The sequence below is a fragment of the Aquarana catesbeiana genome, linkage group LG01 (genome assembly GCF_042186555.1).
Source record: "Aquarana catesbeiana isolate 2022-GZ linkage group LG01, ASM4218655v1, whole genome shotgun sequence".
Taxonomy (NCBI): domain Eukaryota; kingdom Metazoa; phylum Chordata; class Amphibia; order Anura; family Ranidae; genus Aquarana; species Aquarana catesbeiana.
In genome coordinates, this window is record NC_133324.1 from 371,394,914 (window position 1) to 371,412,094 (window position 17,181).

The 17,181-nt window shown below is 44.1% G+C and overlaps 1 protein-coding gene across 1 annotated transcript in view; it reads left to right on the forward strand.

The window, feature by feature from the left end:
• Window positions 1-3,459: 3,459 nt before the first annotated feature.
• Window positions 3,460-17,181, forward strand: part of TUT7 (terminal uridylyl transferase 7) — a 148,215-nt gene continuing 134,493 nt past the window's right edge. The window contains 1 exon segment of the mRNA XM_073633387.1: window positions 3,460-3,612. The gene's annotated coding sequence lies outside the window, so the exon portion shown is untranslated.

Sequence of the window (17,181 nt, forward strand, 5' to 3'; positions counted from 1 at the left end):
TTTATCCTGGGGGGGGGTTGTACTGATGGGGTAAGGGGTGGTTTGTCTTGAGGGGGGGTCTGCACTGATGGAGGGGGGTGGCATGTACTGAGGGGGGTCTGTACTGCTGGAGGGGGTGGTCTGTACTGAGAGGGGGGTCTGTACTGATGGAGGGGGTGGTCTGTACTGAGGGGGAGGGGGGTTTGTACTGATGGAGGGGGTGGTCTGTACTGAGAGAGGGGGGTCTGTACTGATGGAGGAGGGGGTAGTTTATCCTGGGGGGGGCTGTACTGATGGAGGGGGTGGTTTGTCCTGAGGGGGGTTTGCACTGTTGCAGGAGGGGGGGTCTGTACTGATGGAGGAGCGGGGTAGTTTATCCTGAGGGGGGTCTGTACTGATAGGGGGTGGTCTGTACTGATAGGGGGGTCTGTACTGATGGAGGGGGGTGGTCTGTACTGATAGGGGGGTCTGTACTGAGCGAGGGGGTGGTCTGTACTGAGGGAGGGGGGTCTGTACTGATGGAGGGGGGTAGTTTATCCTGAGGGGGGTCTGTATTGATGGAGGGGGGTGGACTGTACTGAGGGGGCCTGTACTGAGGGGGAGGGGGGTCTGTACTGATGGAGGGAGGTGGTCTGTACTGAGGGAGGGGGGTCTGTACTGATGGAGGGGGTGGTTTGTCCTGAGGGAGGGTTCTTTACTGATGGAGGCGGTGGTTTGTCCTGAGGGGGGTCTGCACTGATGGAGGGGGGTGGTATGTACTGAGGGGGCCTGTACTGCTGGAGGGGGGTGGTCTGTACTGAGGGGGAGGGGGGTCTGTACTGATGGAGGGGGGTGGTCTGTACTGAGGGAGGGGGGTCTGTACTGATGGAGGGGGTGGTCTGTACTGAGGGAGGGGGGTCTGTACTGATGGAGGGGGTGGTTTGTCCTGAGGGAGGGTTCTTTACTGATGGAGGGGGTGGTTTGTCCTGAGGGGGGTCTGTACTGATAAAGGGGGGTGGTTTGTCCTGGGGGGGGTGGTTTAGCCTGGGGTGGTCTGTACTGATGGAGGGGGTGTTTTGTCCAGAGTGGGGGTCTGCACTGATGGAGGAGAGGGTGGTTTAGCCGGGGGGGTCTGTACTGATGGAGGCCTATGTCATGGCTCATGCTGTCACCGGGGATGTTGTTCGTAGCAATATAGTACAAAAATGGTATAAAATAAATAACAAGTTTAAAGCGCCCATAGCGCAAATGCGAACGCATATGTTACTCCCGCAAGCCTATGTAAACGGTGATCGCTCTACACATGTGAGGTATTGTCGCGAATGTCAGAGCGAGAGCAATAATTCTAGCACCAGACCTCCTGTGCAACTCTAAACTGGTAACCTGTAAAGCGTCGCCTATGAAGAATTTTAGTTTGCCACCGTTCCATGGACAGATGCAATTTTAAAGCATGACATGTTAGGTATCTATTTATTCGGCGTAACATCATCTTTCACATTATACAGAAAAATTGGGCTAACTTTAATGTTTTTTTCTTTTTTTTTTTTTAATTCATGGAAGTGTTTTTTCTCCAAACAAATTGCGTGTGACATAAAAAATTGCAACATACACCATTTTATTCTATAGGGCCTATGCTAAAAAAATATATATATAATATTTGGGGGTTCTAAGTAATTTTCTAGCAAAAAAAAGAAAAAAGTAGATTTTTACATGTAGGAGTGAAGTGTCAGAAATGGCCCAGGAACGAAGTGGTTAAAAGCCTTAGACATTCTTAAAAGCACCTCTGCCTAATAAAAAAGCATCAACCCTTCATATTCTCCATCTTGTGAAAAAAATAAAAATGTTTTATTAGGACAAGTAGATTTTCATAAGGGACAAGCAGACTGGAACCCTGATTTAGTCCCTTGAACAAGTAGTTTTTTTTTTATAAATGTCCACACCTGAGTAGTGATGTTACCTTTTATAAGAGCCCGCCAAAGTATTCAGCCTCTTCAATTGCAGGGAGCAGCTGCCTGGATAATGTTAAAGAAGAAACAGGGATGTTTTAACCGCTTACGGACCGCCCGCTGCAGTTTTATGTCGATACTTTGAAGAGGAATATCGTTATGGCAGCAGCTAGCTGCCATAACCCCGGTATCCTCTTCTTCAGTGGGTGGTCCGCTTTCAGATAAAAGTGGTCTTTGCGGCAGATTTGCCGCAAGATCACTTTTATCTGCGGCAGGAGAGGGCCCCCCCCTCCCGCCGCGCTCTGGTGCCCTCCGCTGCTTACCGGAGCCGTCGGTAGCGATCGGATCATTCTCCTGGCTTGACATGGAGATGAGTGAGAGGAAGATGGCCCCACCCGTCTCCATATCATTGTAGGGCGGAAGCGACGTCAAAACTTCACTTCCGTCCATAGCTCTTAAAAGGCCATTTTTTTTTTTTCAAATGACAATTTTTTTTCTTATTGCATTTTAGTGTAAATATGAGATCTGAGGTCTTTTTGACCCGAGATCTCATATTTAAGAGGTCCTGTCATGATTTGTTTCTATTACAAGGGATGTTTACATTCATTGTAATAGGAATAAAAGTGACACATTTTTTTTAAAAAGAACAGTGTAAAAATAAAAAAATAAAAGGTAAAATAAATAAGAAAAAATTTTTTTTAAATGCGCCCCGTCCCGCCGAACTCGCGTGCAGAAGCGAATGCATACATGAGTAGCGCCCGGATATGAAAATGGTGTTCAAACCACACATGTGAGGTATCGCTGCGATTGGTAGAGTGAGAGCAATAATTCTAGCTCTAGACCTCCTCTGTAACTCAAAACTTGCAACCTGTAGAATTTTTTAAACGTCGCCTATGGAGATTGCTAAGGGTAAAAGTTTGTCGCCATTCCATGAGCGGGCGTAATTTTGAAGAGTGACATGTTGGGTATCAGTTTACTTGGCGTAACATTATCTTTTACAATATAAAACAAAATTGGGCTAACTTTACTGTTGTCTTACTTTTTAATTAAAAAAAGTGTATTTTTTCCAAAAAAAGTGCGCTTGCAAGACAGTTGCGCAAATACGGTGTGACAGAAAGTATTGCAACAACAGCCATTTTATTCTAGTGTGTTAGAAAAAAATAAATATATATATATTTATATATATATATATATATATATATATATATATATACACACACATATATAATTTTTGGGGGTTCTGAGTAATTTTCTAGCAAAAAAAAAATGTTTTTCATCTCAGAAAGAGGCTCGGTCCTTAAGTGGTTAATGCTACAATAACACCCCTGACTAATAGAACAGTATGCTGCTTTCTTATTCATTGCTTTATATCACTCATAAATGCCTGTCTTCTCACAGCCAGCTATCCCTCTCCACAGAAATAGTGTTATGTCCTTTCTCACCCACATTACATTCCTATCAATGTAACCCCAACACTACAAACAGCACCACCAGTGTTGCAGTACCCCCCACAGACATGTGCAGAGCGCTCGTCACCAGCGCATGCTCAGTGCAACAGAAGAGGCGGAAGTGACGGTGTTCGTGCACAAGCCAATCTCTTCCCGTGTCACCGGCTACCTCCTTCCGGGTAGACAGAGCCGAAGTGCACTATGAAGAGGGGCTTATAAAAGCCGAGAGAAAGGCACAGGCCTCTATGGCTGTTACACAGGTGAGCGGAGGGGCTGTTTGCGGTCCTTTATTAGCACGTCCTGCTGTCTAGTTTTCTTTATGTTCCTGTGCCCTTACTGTCTGCCTATACTCCACATACACACTGCTTGGCTTTATTTCCCTATTCATAGCATAGGGCTCCCTGAGGATTCTATTCATCAGCCCTGAAGGGTTTCATCCTGTGCTGGAGCCCTCTGGAGGGGATGTTTACTGGAACAAACCTCTGCAAATTCCTACATTCAAGGGTGACATGTATAATACACTATGGTGTGTGTGTGTGTGTGTGTGTGTGTGTGTGTGTGTGTGTGTGTGTATATATATATTATGATCTACCTGCCAAAGGCTCTCCATTTCTGTCCACCCTGTCCTTTGATTTACCCATTACACTGCTGAATACCTGTCTAGCAGGACAGAAGACCTGTTTTTACCCGCAGTTGGGTAACACAGGTCTTGTCCCTCCCCTGCCTGTGATTGGATGGTGAACAGAGAAGCTGCATACTGAGGAGTTCTTCTCTCCCCCCTATCAGCATTGACCTGCAGCACTACTGGTTACTCTGCTGCCCTTCTTTCTCACCGCTCTCCTGTACAGGATTTGCAGGAGGCTGATATCAACTCAGGTTCTGTATTTAACCCTTATGCTGCCAGAGCTGTTTTTGCCATTTTTATTTTTCTGCTTGCAAGCTTAACCACTTCAACCCTGCAAGGGTTTGCCCCATTCCTGACCAGGCCATTTTTTGTGATACGGCACTGCGTCGCTTTAACTGACAATTGCGCGGTCATGCGACGCTGTACTCAAACAAAATTGACAAACTTTTTTTCTTTTTCCCCACAAATAGAGTTTTTTTTTTTCTTTTTTTTTTGTGGTATTTGATCACCTCTGCAGTTTTTATTTTTTGCGCTATAAACAAAAAAGACAATTTTTTTTAAAAACAATATTTTGTTGTTTTTGCTATAATAAATATCCCAATTAAAAAAAAAAAAAAAAAAATATATATATATATATATATATATATATATATATATATATATATATATAAATAATTTTTTTTTTTCAGTTTAGGCTGATATTGCGTTTTTTTTTTTTTTTTTTTTTGGACTGCGACATTGCAGCAGACAGATCGGACACTTGACGCTATTTTGGGACCATTGACATTTATACAGCGGTCAGAGCTAAAAATAGCCACTGATTACTGTATAAACGTCACTGGTACGGAAGGGGTTAACTGTGTTCCCTATGTGTGTTCTAACTGTAGGGGGGGATGGGACTGACTAGGGGAGGCGAGAGATCGGTGTCCATATTTAGTATGAACACGCGATCTGTCTCCTCTCCCCTGAGATAACTGGGAATTGTGTGTTTACACAAGCAGATCCCAGCTCTCGTTCTGTCACAAGAGATCGCGGGTGCCTGGCAGGCATCGCCGCCGGGCACGTGCATCAGCTCTGGGGATACGTGGCGGGTGCGTGCACACCTGCTGTGTGGTCTAAAAGAAGCGACGTACAGCTATGGCGATTTGCGCAGCCATGCTAACCTGCCACAGTATAACTGCGGCGGCTGGTTGGCTAGCAGGTAAAAAGGAAAGAAATAAATAAAATTTTTAGCTCTGAAAATTGCATAAAACCCCCAAAACATACTTCTCTGAAAGCAAACCCCCTAGAGCAGGGGTCTCAAACTGGCGGCCCTACAGCTTTTTCGGAACTACAAGTCAGCCAGTTTGAGACCCCTGCCCTAGAGAGTGAAATTGTGGTAGTTCCTGTGTTTTTTTTTTTTTTTTTTTTTTTTTTTTTTTTATATGGCACACTATATTACTTCAAAGGGTCTAGGAGACATAACTTCAGTAAAATATACACATTAAAAATACAGTATAAAGTTGGGCACACAAACGCAAAAAATCAATTTTTGGTAAAATTTAAAAGGCAAGATTTTTCTGAGTACATATATACCCAGCATGTCAAACCTTAAAGGGATAGTTCAGCTTTTACCACAAAACTGCCTATGCAGATAGGAGGCATCTGTAGATAAAAATAAACTGTGCAGCTCTGACTAAAGTTGAATAATGTCCTTGCTATAGGTGTAGGCTATTTACATACCTTATGAAACCTGCCTGGAATACTCCCAGGATGTTGCTGAGACCTAGTCATCCTCCACCATCACAGGAGTGAGCTCTCAAATGCTGATCTCAGAGCTACTGCATCAGTAGAGAGTATGTGAGGAGGTTTGAACCTGAGAAAGAGCTCACTCCTGTGATGGTGAGCAGTGATGACTAGGCCTCAGTTGGCAATATCCTGGGAGTACTCAGCAACGTCCTTGGAGTATCAGGCTTCATAAGCTATGCAAATGGCCCACACCTATAGTAAGGGTATAATTCATCTTTAATCAGAGCTGCACAGTTTGTTTTAATCTACAAATATCCCTTACCTGCATAGGCAGTTTTTTTTGTAAAGGTAAACTATCCTTTTAAGTTTGCGTGCACCCCTGAAATGGTGACAAACTTAAGTATCCTGTATTTTCTATAGGCAATGCTTTAAAATCCCCCTATAGGTATCAGTTTAGTGTTACGGAGGAGGTCTGGTGCTAGAAATATTGCTCTCTGGCATGTGTGGCAATATGTAACGTGTATCGCAGTTGGCGCTTTCATTTATGTGCATATCTGCGACAGCGGGGGGCCCCTCAAAAATGTTTGGGGGGGGGGGGGGACTTTAGTTTTTTAGGTGTAACTTTAATTTTTTACTATTTAACCACTTACCTACTGGGCACTTTCACTCTCTTCCTGCCCCAGCAAACAAGTCATTTTCTCCTTCACTGATGTGGGCTGATAGGTGGCACTAGCAGGCAGTGCTAATAATCGGTGTCCTGATTCAATGTACATGTCTCTTTCACAAAAGCCGGTTACCGGCTCTCCTCATGCTGATCAGACAGCTGATCACTTGATAAAGAGCTGCTGTGATTGGCTCTTTACCTCAACCTGTGATCAGCTGTGTCCTAAGGATACAGTGATCAGAGTTTTTTTATTTTTTTTTGGGGTGACAGATTCACTTTGAGAAATCCAGGGTCTTTTAGAGCCTGGATGTCTCCCCTGTGCTACAATGAATGTAATGCAGATCACACTGAATACCATGCTTTCCTGACCATATTGGCTGGGAACACTGAGGTGATGGACCAGGATCTGGGTCAGCAACAAGGAGGGGAGGAGAGCTCACTTGTGTCTGCTCTGCTCCCTACCCCCAACGGCACCTGCTATGTTTATCCTGGGCCTGCAGCTGTGCAAGTGGAGCCTGGGATACATGGCAGGGGGTGGTTACCAGGGGTGTGTGGAAGCAATTGGGCAGCAGCACAGCCACCTGAATGTTTCCACCTGACAGGCCGGAGTCTGTGTATAAAAACCCACTGCTGTGCAGGCCATACAATGTACAGACCTGGCAGCAAAAGGGTTAGTTAACCTTTAACAAACTGTCTATGCAGATAAGGGGCATCTGTAAATAAAAACAAACTGTGCAGCTCTGGCTAAAGTTAAATACTACCTGTGCCATATGTGTAAACAATCCACGTACCTCCATAAAGCCCGATTGACATATTCCTAGGATGTTACTAAGTGAGGCCTAGTCATTGCTCACCTCCACCATCACAGGCATGAGCTCTCAAGCGCTGAGCTCAGAGCTACTGCATCAGGGGAGAGAGGGTATGTGAGGGGGTTTGAATCAGAGAAAAAGCTCACTCCTGTGATGGTGTAGGTGAGCAGTAATGAGTAGGCTTCACTTGGCAATTCGCTGGGAGCATTTCAGTAAGGCTTCATGAAGTATGTAAATGGCCTACACCTGTAGCAAGTAGGTACTTGTACGCGCACGTTACGAACACCAATCTCCCTGTATAACTTTCAATAAAGCAGCTGACGGCCATTTCTCAACCCCCCCCCCCCCCCCCCCATGGCTGTCATCCTCCTCCGTGTCCCCCGCCATGTCCTCCTGTGTCCCCCCTGTCCTGGATCTGTCAGGATGGAGAGCGGAGGAAGGAGCAGGAAAATCTGTCATTTACTGGCTCCTTACTTTTCTGAATGCACAGTCAGTGATCACTAACTGTCCATTAATTACTGAGAATAGTAATCTGTATTTACGATGTTGGTTTATAAATGGAGAGGTGCCTCTTTCTCCTGTCCATTCATGTTCAGTGCAGCTGAGGCTGCAGAGAAAGGAACTGGGGAACCTGTATCCCCAGTCCCTTTCTGTCTCAAAGGGGAGATGTCAGGGGTTTATTTAGACCCCGGATATCTCACCAACCCCCCCCCCCCCCCCCCCCCCCCCCCCCCAACAGGGCTGATTTAAAAAAAAAAAAAAAAAAAAAAATTGTAATACGTATTTATAAAGTAAAAATAGAAAAAATAAAAAATTGTAAAGAAAATTTTAATAAAAATAAACTGACAGTCCACTGTCACATGACATTAAAAACTGTATCGGTATTGGCGAGTACTTGGGGGGGGGGGGGGGGGGGGGGGGGGAAGTATCGGTACTTGTACTCGGTCTTAAAGTGGTATCAGTGCAGCCCTAATAGCAAGGGCATTAGTCATCCTTAGAGCTTCACGGTTTGTTTTTAATCTACAAACACTCCTTAAATGCATAGGTACAAAGGTGAACTAAGCCTTGAAAAAAATGTATTGGAGCAGTGATCAGGAGCTGCATTTATATTTGTGTTTTCCATCTGCCTGTAATTCAGGGTTTTTTTTTTCCTAATTTTAGTTTTTTTAGATTTCTAACAGTAGGAAGAGAGATGCCAGTTACATATTTGAATTACAAAAAAATAACTGCACATACCATGTTCCTGCAAAAGGTACCTCGAAAAATAACCTCAAACTAAAGATCAATTGTGGATTAGCGAATTTAACATGACCCTTGTATGTGACATCCAGTCAAAAACTGAAATTCAGTTTAAATAGAAAGTGATAAAGACCTATCTGGAGCTCTACTGGTGGTAGACGTTTGATAGATGCCTGCGCATCAGGCTGTCTTTTCTTTTCAGTAGTACGGATGAGCTTGGCCATGTTTGAATCCTAGTCTGAGCCCACAAGAAAGTGGTCACCTGCACTGTGCCAGAAGTGGCCCAGTCAATGACCACCCTGCAATGGCACATATGCACACCCCTTGTATGTGTGCGGTGGTGGGGAATGCACTGGCTGCTTATGATTGGCAAAGTACAGGCGACCAATTTCTAGTGTGGTCAGACCAGATTCCAAATACACCCCAGCTCTTTGCTATTCAGTAGCCCAGTTGCTGCCGGTCCTCCAGATTCCTTAAAGTGGTTGTAAACCCTCACATATACCCAGTTAAGTGAATAGCCTCATGATGCAGAGTTGTGTACCTCCTACATAGGTTTTACTTATCTGCAGCCCTCTTTCCTACTCCCCTTCAAAAGGGCAGAATTGTCAAAATCCTTCCTCTGTCAGGAGCGCAGAGAGGCTGCAGTTAGTGTGTGAGAACTGATTGGTGGAAAGAAACACACCCCCCTCACACAGCAGAAGAGCTGTGTTGTGAATAGACTAGCTCTGTTCTGTACTCCCTTCCTGACACACATGTTATTTTGTGCCGGGACCTGCTAAGGGGAACGAAGCACCTTTGGGGAGAGGTAACTAAACACTACAGATATGCGCTTTGCTCAGATTTCATGACTGAGGTTTACATCCAATTTAAATACTTGCTGCAAAATCGTGTACCTGAACGTCATTCTGCTTTATGTGGTTGTACTGGGGAGATGCCTACAGTTGCAGGCATCACCCAGGTACCATTTTTTTTTTTTTTTATAGCCGAAGACCAGCTTTTTTTAATAACTGATGCAGCTAAGCAATCGCCACTCGATTGTTATTACAAGCAGTGGGAGGGGACGTCTCACCGGGAGGCTTGAATGACCAACTGGCACGTCTGCCGCCTGGCCGGTGACCCGAACAAGGCCAGAATCTGCTTTGATCAGGTCTCTGATCTAGTAACCCGGAAGTGACATCACTTCCGGTTTACTGGAGCCTTGAAAGTGCCAGATTAAAAAAAAAAAAAATTCAGTATTCAAAACAGCCAAACTTGGCGTTTGGAATGCTTTTTTAGTGCAAAGGAGGGATTTGGTAGACCCCAGATCCCTCCAAAAAAAATACCTGACATGTGACTATTGCTGTCACAAGGGGTGTTTACATTCCATGTGATCACAAAAAGTGATCAGAATGTATTTATTTTTTAAAGGAACAGTGTAAAAAAAAAAAAAAAAAAAAAAAAAATGTTAAGCTCCCCATCCCTCCGCGCTCGCGCGCAGAAGTGAACGTATATGCAAGTTGCGAACCCAGATGTAAACCGTGTTCAAATGACATGTGATGTATCGCCACGATCGTTAGAGCAAGAGCAATAAAGTGCTGGACCTCCTCTGTAACTCTAAACTGGTAACCATTATAAAGTGTCGCCTATGGAGATGTTAAAGTACTGTAGTTTTTTGCCATTCCATGACTGTATGCAATTTTAAAGCATGACATGTTGGGTAACCTCTTTCACATTCACATTTTTTATTATTTATTTTACTTTATTTTATTTATTCACTGTTTTAAAAAAAAAAAAAAAAAAAAAATTTGGATCACTTTTATTCCTATTACAAGGAATATAAACATCCCTTGTAATAGAAAAAAACATGACAGGTCCTCTTAAATATGAGATCTGGGGTCAAAGTCCTCAGATCTCATATTTACACTAAAATGCAAAAAAAAAAAAAAAAAGTCGTTTAAAAAAAATGACACAAAAAAAATTGTGCCTTTTAAGAGAAGTGGGCGGAGCCATCGTAATGACGTCGCTCCGGCCGTCACATGGTATAGAGACGGGTGGGGGCCATCTTGGCCTCACTCGTCTCAGTACCTCAGCAGTGACAGGTCCCGATCTCCTCCGCCGCTACCGACGGCTCCGGTACGCGGCGGAGGGCGCGGGAGAGCGGTGGGAGGGGGGTGGCACCTCTCCCGTCGCCGATAACTGTGATCTCGCGGCGAACCTGCCGCAGAGACCACCATTATCGTGTACAGAACCGCTCGCTGTAAAGATGGATACCTCAGTTGTGGCAGCAGCTGCTGCCGTTACCGAGATATCCATCTTCAAAAAAATGACGTATATATACAGTGAGCGGTCGTCAAGTGGTTAACAGCAGGTCAGAGGAGGAGCTGCTAAGGGACAGAGATTTATTATGATTTAAATCAAGCCTTTTTACTAGTGATTTAAATCTTGATTTAAATCAAATCCACCCTGGTCACAGCACTTCTCTTTTTACACATTTTATGTTACAGCCTTTTTCCAAAATGGATTAAATTCATTATTTTCCTCAAAATTCTACAAACAATACCCCATAATGACACTGTCAAAGTAGTTTGCTTGACATCTTTGCATTTCAAAAATAAACGAAAAAATCACATGTACATATTCGCAGCCTTTGCCATAACACTCAAAATTGAGCTCAGGTGCATCCTGTTTCCACTGATCATCCTTGAGATGTTTTTACAACTTGATTGGTGTCTACCTGTGGTAAATTAAGTTGACTGGACATGATTTGGAAAGGCACACACCTGTCTATATAAAGTCCCACAGTTAACAGTACATGTCCGAGCACAAACCAAGCCATGAAGTCCATGGAATGTCTGTAGACCTCAGACAGGATTGTATTGAGGCACAGATCTAGGGAAGGGTACAGAAAAATGTCTGCAGCTTTGAAGGTCTCAATGAGCACAGTGGCCTCCATCTGTAAATGGAAGATGCTTGGAACCATCAGGCCTCTTCCTAGAGCAGGATGCCCGGCCAAACTGAGCGATTGGGGGAGAAGGACCTTGGTCAGAGAGGTGACCAAGAATCCCATGGTCACTCTGACAGAGTTCCAGCGTTTCTCTGTGGAAAGAGAACAACCATCTCTGTAGCACTCCACTAATCAGGCCTATATGGTAGAATGGCCAGACGGAACCCACAGCCCGTCTGGAGTTTGCCAAAAGGCACCTGAAGGACTCTCAGACAATGAGAAACAAAATGGTCTGTTGAAATAAAGATTGAACTCTTTGGCCTGAATGGTAAGTGTCATGTCTGGAGGAATCCAGGCATCCCATGACCAATACCATCCCTACAGTGAAGCATTGCAAGTTCATCTTTCAACAGGACAACAACCCTAAGCAAACAGCCAAGATAACAAAGGAGTGGCTATGGGACAACTCTGTGAATGTCCTTGAGTGCCCCAGCCAAAGCCCAGACTTGAACCTGTTTGCACATTTCTGGAGAGCTGAAAATGGCTGTGCAGACGCTCCCCATCCAACCTGATGGAAGTTGAGTGGTCATGCAAAGAATGAGCAAAACGGCCAAAAATAGTTGTGCCAAGCTTGTAGCATCATACTTACAAAAACATGAGGCTGTAATTGGTGCCAAAAGTGGTCCAACAAAGTATTGAGCAAAGGCTGTGAATACTTATGTACATGGGGTTTTTTCCTTTTTATTTTGAATAAATTTGCAAAGATTTCAGGACAGCCCATGAGAGAAGCACCTCCTCCAACAGGAAACACATCACCAATACACTTTAAAAGGCAGTCCCTCTGCTGAACTGGTCAGTTTTTTGTTTCCTCCGGACGAAGGAGATGCATCGCCTGGAACCTGGGTGAGGGAGGCATCTGTTCCACCCACATCTTTACCTACTTGGCTCCTTCTGTGCCCTGGGAGGGCCATGACTGGAAGTGGCATACTCCCTTGGCAGGAACCGGCACAGGCAGTCTAGGTTCCCAGTCCAACTGTCTGGGTGCGTGCACTGTCTGCACTATAGGACATTTTTGGGCGGGGGCTTGCGCAGTAGCTGATACCCCCAGCACTCATCTTGTACCACAGTGGTTCCCTCTTCATAGCTTCCTTGCACATGGAAAGAAACTCAGTTTCTCCAAAGGTTTAAGGAATTTTATGGGAATGTGTTTGCTTTACTTAGTGTAGAGTGTTGCAACAAATATACATTTGCAACCCTAAGTCTGCAGGTCATGAGTTGTACTTATGCATTTTGGGGTTGGCATTTATCCTGTATCAAAATGTTATTCCTCTTCCGTGGCCTCTTGTGTAGAGGATATGATAGTTTTATATTGCTGCATTTATGTAGTGCGTCCATGTGCCACAAGAAATGTTGGTACAGGGGTATAACCCTATTTTGCATAGGCAGAGCAGTGGGTTGGTGCTTCTACCTAGCGGCCCTGGAGTTGTCAGTTCAGATCCAACCATGCCATCAGTCATGCATGTTTTCCAACTATGCAAGTGGTGCTAAAAGCCGTGGCTGGCAAAGGCAGAACATAAGGGCAGCAACTTGGTTGCATACCTTCTGCCACTTCACTTAAAGCGGGGTTCCACCCAAATTTTGAACAATATCTGTATGTAATCTCTTCCTTGCCTAGATGCTGACATGCCGTTTAAAAAAATTTAAATCGTCGTAATTACCTTTTATTTTTCTATTGTTCTTTGCACTTCCTGGTTCTCCTCCCGTGGGAGTAGGCGTGTTTCTAGCCTCTCCCAGACTCCTGGGAGCTAGTCTCAGGCTTCCCGGGATGCCACTGAGCATGTACGGGAACGAGCGGTGAATGCTGGGAGCACAGCATTCACCACATCCAGGAAATAAATGCTTGTGGGCTTCAAATGCCCACAATGAAGATGGAAACCGCCTGCAGTGAATAATATAAGCTAATCTTTCCGACGAAATCTGACACAGGCAGACATATTACAATAAGTGAAGTGGTTGCAGGAGCGAATAAATGCGCGTATATGCTCCAATTAGCAGAGAAGGGGGTGCATTTGGAGGCTTGTTCTAGTGGATTTTTGGCATCCCATAATCTGTAAAGTACGGTAATCAGGTCGGCATTTTAGGCAAACCCCCTACTACTTAGTCTTTTCAGGTGGCAGTGGATGCACTGCAGCTTGGGGTATAGGCATTGCTTGGAGTATCAGCGCTGTCTCCATATAACAAGTGTGTGTGTGTGTGTGTGTGTGTGTGTGTGTGTATATATATCTATATCATGTTTGTGGAAATTAACATGGGTTCCTGAAGGGATAATGTATGTCTCAAGGCACGAGCTTTGTCACATTCATATATAAGGCTGTAGATGGGGGGTGGGGGGGAGGAGTCACTAGACATATGCCTTTTTTGTAGCAGATTCTATTTGTTTATATTCTATATAGGGTGGTGGTTTTTATATCTTCACCATAGTTGGGGCTAGTCTCTATTGAGAATTTAAGATAACTGGGCCCAGCATATCTATGATAATTGGGATGCACCGAATGTGTTTTTTTGGTGCCGAAACTGATACCGAAAATGAAAAATACACATTAGGCCGAAACCGATAATGCAACAGCACCAATACCGAAAGTGACTGTTTTTAAAAATATTTTTTATAGGAGTTGGTCAGTGACTGGGGACAATGGTACAGGAGATCAGTGCAGTGGAAGAGAGGAGAGCCGCCTGGTTGATTAGTGTGCCAGGAACATCACAGCTTGCGTTTCAATAGCTGTGTGGTCCCTTCCGCGCGTAGTCGCATACAGCCCCTATTTATCCGGGCACTTTGAGACAGATCACCCGCCCAATCCTGGGATAGGTGATCTGTTTATCAAAGTTCCCCAGACGAGGGGGAGGGGCTGTATGTGATGGCATGTGGTGGGGAACACACAGCTATTGAAATGAAAGCTGTGATGTTCCTGGCGCTCTAATCAACCAGGCGGCGGCTCTCCTCTCTTCTACGCTATAGGAAGCCCCTGTGATAGGCAACATCAGGGGCGGGGGGGTGGAGCCCCGCCCCACTTTCAGCTCCCTTATCTGCCGTTTTTCTCTTTCGGCAAATTGCTGAAAAGGCCATTTTCGTCCAAAATTTCGGTGCGACCCTAATAATTATGGTATTTGCAAGGGTGGTAAAGGTCTTTGGACTTTTAATGACCCTCCCTAATAATAATATAGTAAGTTCTTGCTAATCCTCTCATGGGCTGTCCTGGAAGACGACTGGCGAAAACCGGAGTGACTTACCGGTAACTGTTTCCAGGAGTCTTCCAGGACAGCCTCGTTCCCGCCCCTTATGTTAATGGTTGTTATGTATGTTACATGCTTTAAGTTTTGTCCTTCAGTTCTTTTTAAAACTGACCAGTTCAGCAGAGGGACTGCCTTTTTAAAGTGCATTGGTGATGTGTTTTCTGTTCCTGTTGTAGAAGGTACTTCTCTCATAGACTCCTGGAAACCGTTACCGGTAAGTCTTACTCCGGTTTTTAACTTGTAAGCAACAAGTGTCAGAAAAAGGCCTGGTCTTTAGTGGTAAAGTTATTCTAAAGTGCGTGTGGTTTTTTTTTTTCTCCCTCAATCACAAACACTTCATACTTACCTGCTCTGTGCAATGGTATTGCACAGAGCAGCCTGATGCTCTTCTTTGGGTCCCTCACTGCCAGTCCTGGCTCATTGCCCCCCCCCCCCCCCCCCCCCGTTAAGTGCCCCCAATAGCAAGCTCCTTGCTATAGGGGCACTCAGGCAGGCCACTCCTGTAAATGGATATGGTCTATTCTAGAGCTGCACAATTAATCGTTAAATCGTGCTCTTGATTCAGCCTCTCCTCACAACCTTTATCTGGCATTTCCACGTAACCATGTAATGAGTGCAGAGCAGATCTCTGCTCAGAGCTGTAAAGAAAAAAAAGGTAAAGTTCATCACCACATTGCTCAAGATAAAAAAAGTTGCATCATTTGGTTCTTTTAGATCAAAGGAATGAACTTGGATCTGTAAATGAGATCAGCTTAACCACTTAAAGACTAAGCCTTTCTGACACGTGTTGCTTAAAAGTTAAAATCTGTATTTTTTGCTAGAAAATTGCTCTATATCTATTCTTTTTTGGGGAAAGAAATGCATTTCAATGGAAAAAAAACGTCAAGTTAGCGCAATTTTTTTTGTATAATGTGAAAGGTTGCGCTGAGAATTATCTTTATTCTAAGCAAAAAAGTGATTCTCATTTTATGCAGAATCGTGCAGAACATGGAGTATGGCTTGGCCCCGCCATCACTTTCTCTTTCATTGGCTCACTGGCTGTGATTGACAGCAGCAGCCAATGGCTCCTGCTGTAATGTGAGACAATAAGGGGAGAGATTGAGACCAGGAGAGCCGCTGCTCTCATGCACGTTGCTGGATCAGGATGGGATTTAGGTAAGTATAAGGGTGGGTGCTGGGGAGGAAGCTGCACATGTCATTTACCTTAATTTTCATGATTAAGGTAAAAACCTACCTTTAGAAACCACTTTGGTATGACCTCTTTCCAGTCATTAATTGCCCATCACTGTTGTAATCAGCCTCACTAGCCTGTCACTGGATACTGGAGAGGCAAGGTCAGATGTTTAGGAAGGAAGATGTCAGTATGTACACACCAGAGAAGCCTATGTTTAGGTGAGATTTTATTTCAGATTTGTTTTTTGTTTTTTTCACCTACCAGTTGCATCAGATTCTTCTCCCCATGCTGCCTAAGCTCTTCACGCAAGGCCTGGCGCTTGAGCAACCTGTCAGCTGATGGAGTTCTATGGTTATGCAAATAGCAACTCTGTTTGCATAACCAACTGTTTGCATAGCCACCTCATTAGGATTCTAGAGAAGAAGAAAACTGGTGAAAATGGTATTCACTGACCTCATCTGATACCAATGTCAGTGGGTTTCAGTAACTTTTTTTTGTGTTATGTTTTTCATACTTGCCACAGATTTTTTTTTTTTTTTAAACCTTCCTTAAAGTGGAACTTCAGTCATGTTCATCTTTCCATCTATTATATCTTCTGCCCTTGTTTTAATATTAGATAGTAAAACTTTTTTTCTGCCAGTAAATGCCAGCCCACTTCCTGTTTCTTGTTTGGTAAAAAGCTTAGGCTTTGCCTCTGCCTCAAGAGGGCTAATGAGAGCTGCAGAGGTGGAGGTGTTTGTGTAAATCCAGGAAGTGAACAGGCAGCAGCATCAGCTGCCCACATTTAAAATGGCTGCAGCCAGACTTAGTAGAGGGAGATTTCTGCAGCATATTTGGCAAGTACAGAATTACAGTATATATAAAATATGCAAAGTAGTTGGAGGGAGGCTTCAGAATGGCAAAGATGTTTTTATTACAAATGATGTGAGCAAACTGCAGTTCCTCTTTAAGGTCAGCCATATGCATATGTGGCAGCACAAACTGTGCATTATGCTGTACTGCCACATATGTTTGTACCTGTGTGTTGTGCTGTGAGTGTGCTCAATTGCATGACCCAGCACCAATAATGAGCTGTCACTGACAGCTTCTAGCCTGGGAAGCCTCTACTGTATCCTTTTCACCTCTGTGTGAAGTTAGAGCAGAGCTCCACCCTATTTTATAACATTAGCTCATTCAGATTGCAGTAATGTAATGACATAAAAACTGACTTTTTTTTTTTTTTTCTTTCAACAGTACCTGTGTTTTGCAGATAAAAATTTAAAAGAATTGAGGTATCAACACATAGTGGATACTAGAAAGTACTCAGTGCCACGTCCTTACATATTATGTATAAAGAAAGAGAAGTTTGGGCTTGGGACTTTATTGGCACAATAACC